Consider the following 6,000-nt stretch of genomic DNA (forward strand, 5'->3'; position numbering starts at 1 on the left):
TACTTATATTCTCAAAAGTTAAGCATGACAGGGTTAGGCTCTTTCGGTTCGGCTCACTAAAAAGAGCCGGCTCTTTCGGCTCCGAACCGGCTCTTCAGGTTGTTTTGTTGCTTTAATTAATTTATTATTAACAATAATATAAAATTATGCACAAAAGGAATTACTAACATAAAAACAAGTGGTTTTATTTATATATGTTTATATATAAATATATGCGGTGGCCCCTAGAGACAAAACACGTACAAACTCCAAAACACATTTCTAGCATGAACTGAACTTCCAAAGCAGAGCTACTAGATCACTTAAATTACACAATTGAAAGCATGTGTGTATTGTTTGTGTATTTATACACAGACACTCATATATATATTCAAATAATTTAAAAAAAAGTTCGTTTACCTGTTATTACCACACACCAAATCCGGTCGTTGGTACTTGCTGGCTTGTGTAGCCACAAGATAACAAAGGCTCAACACTGCGCCCAGCATCCTGGAGCACTTCTGTTGTCTTTTGTACGTGTTTTGAGTTTTTATATGCTTCTGAGTTTTTATGTGCTTCGGAGTTTGTACGTGTTTTTACGTGTTTTGGAGTTTGTACGTGTTTTTACGTGTTTTGGAGTTTGTACATGCTTCAGAGTTCGTACGTGATTTGAAGTTTGTATGTTATTTGTCTCTAGGGGCCACCGTAAATATACTTTTATTTATTCACTCCACATAAAATGTAATAAATAAATCATATAATACAAAAATCAACTATTCACATTTCAAGTTTTAACTATTTAAATTTTCAGCTTTTTCCTTTCACAAATTTAAAGTGAAAAGAACACAAAACACTGCAAACCACAACACAATTAAATATAAATTATAATATGAAAACTAAAAGAACATGCATATTCTCTGTCATATGGACCTGCATGAATAAACTTTCTCAATCCTTTATCATCTGCAACTGAAAATAGTTGTGGATGATTACTATACCTTTCTAATGTTGTTGTCCCTGCCTCTCTTTCTCTCTCTCTGGCTCTGTTCCTGTGCTACTGAGTGTAACTACCGCCCCTCCCCCCTCTGCCCAGCGTAAAGCACAAGGCTCGCGTGCAGAGTGAAGCGGAAAAAAAGTGCGAGAGAGAGGCTGAGAGAAAGAAAAAAAAAAAAACCCCACGTGACGGCTCGCGATAAGGAGCCGGCTCGCGTCGTTCACGTCAAAGAGCCGGCTCTAAGAGCCATTTCGTTCGCGAACGACCCATCACTACAATGCAGAAGAGGCATACAGTTCATCACCTCTCCCTCCCCTGGGCAGATCTGATCACAACCTGGTGCACCTTGTCCCTGTGTATGAGCCCTTAGTGCGCAGGGAGCCACCAGCCACCCGCACAGTACAGAGATGGTCAGAGGAGAGCGAGGAGGCTCTCAAGGATTGTTTTGAGTCGACTGTGTGGGAGGTGATTTGTGATGACCACGGAGAGGACATCGACAGCCTTACTACATGCATTACTGACTATATAAACTTCTGTGTGGATAACACTGTACCTACCAGGACTGTACGGTGTTTCTCCAACAACAAACCTTGGATTACCCCAGAAATTAAAACCGTCCTCAAGCAGAAGAGGAGGGCCTTCAAATCCAGAGACAAAGAGGAGTTGAAAAGGGTGCAGAGAGAGCTGAGGGGACTGATAAGGAATGGGAAGGAGAGCTACAGGCAGAAGATGGAGAACCAGCTTCAACAAAACAACGTTGGTGAAGTCTGGAGAGGCCTCAGAACCATCTCGGGCCACAAACATCAGAACTCTCTGCCTGGGAGGGATGTGAGGTGGGCAAATGAACTGAATCATTTCTTCAACAGATTTGATTCAGCCATGAGGCAGTCTGCAACATCGGCTGCAGACTCACCCACCCCCACTGCTGCTGTTCCACCTCAGACACTTCACACCTCCTCTATTAGCCCTGCTCACTCCCCCCCACCCCCAACTGCAGCATCCAATACACACTCAACACAAGGCTCCAGCCTGTCTCTCTCAACCACCCAGGTTAGGAGGGAACTGAGGAGGATTAATGGCAAGAAGGCAGCGGGTCCAGATGGCATCAGCTCGAGGGTCGTCAGGTCCTGCGCGGACCAACTGTGTGGGGTGATGGAGCACCTCTTCAACCTGAGCCTGAGGTTGGGAAGAGTCCCACAGCTCTGGAAAACCTCCTGTGTTGTACCAGTGCCAAAGACTTCACGCCCCAAGGACCTCAACAGCTACAGGCCGGTGGCTCTGACATCCCACCTGATGAAGACCCTGGAGCGGTTGGTCCTGGCTCAGCTTCGGCGCCTAATAAGCTCATCACTGGACCCACTTCAGTTTGCCTACCAGCCTGGCATTGGAGCGGATGATGCTGTCATTCACCTCCTACATCGTTCCCTCGCTCACCTGGAGACCGCTGGAAGCACTGTGAGAATCATGTTCTTTGATTTCTCCAGTGCCTTCAACACTATTCTTCCCTCGGTTCTAAAGGACAAGCTGGTGAACTCTGGAGTGGACCATCACCTCACTACCTGGATCCTGGACTACCTCACCGACCGACCACAGTATGTGAGGACTCAGGGCTGTGTGTCGGACAGGGTCGTCTGCAGTACGGGGGCCCCACAGGGAACGGTTCTGGCTCCGTTCCTCTTCACCATCTACACTGCAGACTTCTCCCACAATTCCACCCAGTGCTTCCTGCAGAAGTTCTCTGATGACTCTGCAATAGTCGGCCTCATCACTGATGGGGACGACAAGGAGTACAGAGGTCTGACCCAAGACTTTGTGGACTGGTGCCAGCTGAACTACCTCCAGATCAACGCCAGTAAAACCAAGGAACTGGTGGTAGACTTCCGCAGGCACAAGCATTCTCCACTGCAACCACTGAACATCCAAGGTATGGACATTGAGGCTGTGGACAGCTACAGGTACCTTGGTGTTCATCTGAACAATAGACTGGACTGGACTCATAACTCAGACGCCCTCTACAGGAAAGGGCAGAGCAGGCTGTACCTGCTGCGGAGACTCAGGTCGTTTGGAGTGGAGGGCCCACTCCTGAAGACCTTCTATGACTCTGTTGTGGCTTCTGCTATCTTTTATGGCGTGGTCTGCTGGGGCGGCAGCATCTCTGCTGGGGACAGGAAGAGACTGAACAGGGTGATCCGAAGGGCCAGCTCTGTTCTAGGATGCCCTCTGGACCCAGTGGAGGTGGTGAGTGACAGGAGAATGGTGGCTAAGCTGTCATCCCTGATGGACAACATCTCCCACCCCATGCAGCAGACTGTGACAGCACTGAGCAGCTCCTTCAGTGGGAGACTGCGGCACCCACGGTGTGGGACGGAGAGATTTCGCAGGTCTTTCCTCCCCACTGCTGTCAGACTCCATAATAAAGACTTTAACTGATCAAGCACACACATCCATACATATGCAATAATACTAAGTGCAATAATCCTTTCTGTCATCGTTGTATTTTTACTCAGTTGTATATAGTATTTGTATTTGTATTCTATTTTTATCTTATTGTATATTCATTTTATTTTATTCTACTGTATATAGTATTTTATTTTATTCTATTCTGTACAGTTGTGTACTGTATTTATTCTTATTGTATTCTAATTTTTGCCTCATAACTTTTGCACTGTCCACTCCTGCTGTGACAAAACAAATTTGTTTTGTCACAGCAGTGGGACTAATAAAGGTGTGGGACTAATAAAGGTTATCTTATCTTATCTTATCTTAAAATGGTCACCTGACAGCTGGTAGTCACGTGGGGTCCGGAGCTTATTTTGCTTCCTGCAACTGGTCTGTCGGATCTTTTTTCCTATATCCGTTGTGTTTTTTCCTATTTCTGTTGTTGTTTTTCTTATTTCCGTTGTGTTTTGTGTGCTTTTGCAGCGTTTTTCTTATTGCTGGTGTTTTCTGAAGTTGCAGTCCATTTGGCCTCTCAGGGCCACCATAGTTTTAGCTGTTTTGTGGTTGTAGAGATTTTGTGAGGTTTAACCTGAGATTCTGGCGTTTCGGGCAAAATAAATGTATATTTAAAAATCGATTCTGGATTTTAATGAATCGATATCACGTTATCCAAGCCAGAATCTATTTTACTCAATACATTGATAATCAAAACCCACCCCTAGTACCGGTAATACCTATCTGAAAGATGGGTGGAAACAAGCTTTGCTGATTATGAAATTATGCATTTTCTAAACTGCAATCTTGTGTGCATCAAATGAACCTTGGTTATACAGTACTGTGCAAGTCTTGAGGCTTTATAGTTTTCTTAGAAAAAGGGAAATAGGTGGAATAGATTATTAAAATCTGCAAACACAAATGCAAATATAATAGATATAGCAAAAGCAGAGTTTGTACTGTTCTAGCAAGCTTGAAAGTCAGTCTTTGATCTGACCACTTTTATTCTTCAATACACCGCCTGAACTCTCTTCGGGAAACTTTCTCTTAATTACCTTTTGTTTTGTTTTCTGTCAAGATGAACCCACACTGCTCGAAGAATTTTCCTGAAGGAAAATGCAGCGTTTTCAAGACGCTCTGGAAAATGCATACATTCGAAGACGGTGCTTATGCGTCACAGTGTGGACAGCGAAAACAGAGACTTTTGAAAACAATGACGCATGTTAGTCATGATGCAGTCATGTGACCAATTTAACAAAGATAGCAGAGGGCATTATACAGCAGTTGTTTTGTTTGCTCTCAATTTTGACAGCCCTATTAAAGATCAATATCAGTTTGTACATGCTTCAGATAGCTTTTCTTCAAATTCTTTAATTCTCACTCACTTTTGCAACTTTGTACTTTTGTGTTACTCGCAGCAACAACTCCACCTCATTGTTAGCCCATTTAAAAAACTTGGTGCATTTACCAGAAAGTAAATAAACGGCAGACAGAAATGAGGCAGGCCGAATCTTCTTGCGTTTCACTCATGCGCAGTACTGGAACGTAAGCGTTTTCGGCCGTTTCAATGTGGATGCACAACTCTGCGAAAATGACTGAAAACGCTAGTGTGGACGCAGAGCGTTTTCAGACAAAAATGCCGTTTTCACATCTATCAGGGCTAGTGTGGACGTAGTCTTAAGGGATGATTTTGACTGAGTCATAGGTCAGTGTTAAGTAGCTTAACAACCAATAAAAACATTCCTCTCAAAATGATCAGGTACAAGGACTAGACTGAAAATGAGTGACAATGCAACCATTCTCCAAATAAAATCTTGGAAAGACCTTCAGAAAGTCAAGAGAGTGCTCAAGACCACTTTAAAAAATCTCCTTGGAAAAAAATATGAAAATTTGGGGCATGGCTCAAGACTTTTTTCACAGTACTGTATTTCATTTCCTTCTTTGGTAATAGTAATATGAACAATTAACTGGCTCATAGAGTCATAGTTATGTACATCAATGTACTTCTTTCGTTAAAAATGTCCCTTTAATTTGGAATACCCAAGCCTTTTGACCCATGAGCCCTGCAAACGTTTATCTGCGTGAAAAAAGCTCAAAAAGCTTATTTTCAATAACAAAAAATCATATTTTGGAAAACATTTATCCTGCACAAATAGTACAACATACCAATCCAGGGGTAAATATACCAGATGTTATCAATTATCAGTACTTGTAGAAGAATGTTATGGTAAAAGTATGACAACCTACATACAACCCACAAGTATTTGCTGATATTATAGTGCCTGAGCATTATAATAGACTGGGTCGTTTCTGCTGACTAATATTTTAAACAATCAATGGACTTGAACAAAGATCCAGTAATTACCCAGTAAACAAAACCAAACGTTTCACTAATATTCTAATCCTAACTCAGATATTTACAAAAAAACAAAAACATGATTACTTAACAGAAGCAACCATTAACACATCTACAGAAATCTGAACACAAGGTCCCCAAGTGTGAGAACGATTATCCTTTTTTGCATATGTTGGTTCTTTGTTCTAAGAGTCTACGTGACCCTGTGTAGTATGAACAGCTGACAGACAAGGTTCCA

The sequence above is a fragment of the Astatotilapia calliptera genome, chromosome 7 (assembly GCF_900246225.1).
Source record: "Astatotilapia calliptera chromosome 7, fAstCal1.2, whole genome shotgun sequence".
NCBI classification, from domain to species: Eukaryota; Metazoa; Chordata; class Actinopteri; order Cichliformes; family Cichlidae; genus Astatotilapia; species Astatotilapia calliptera.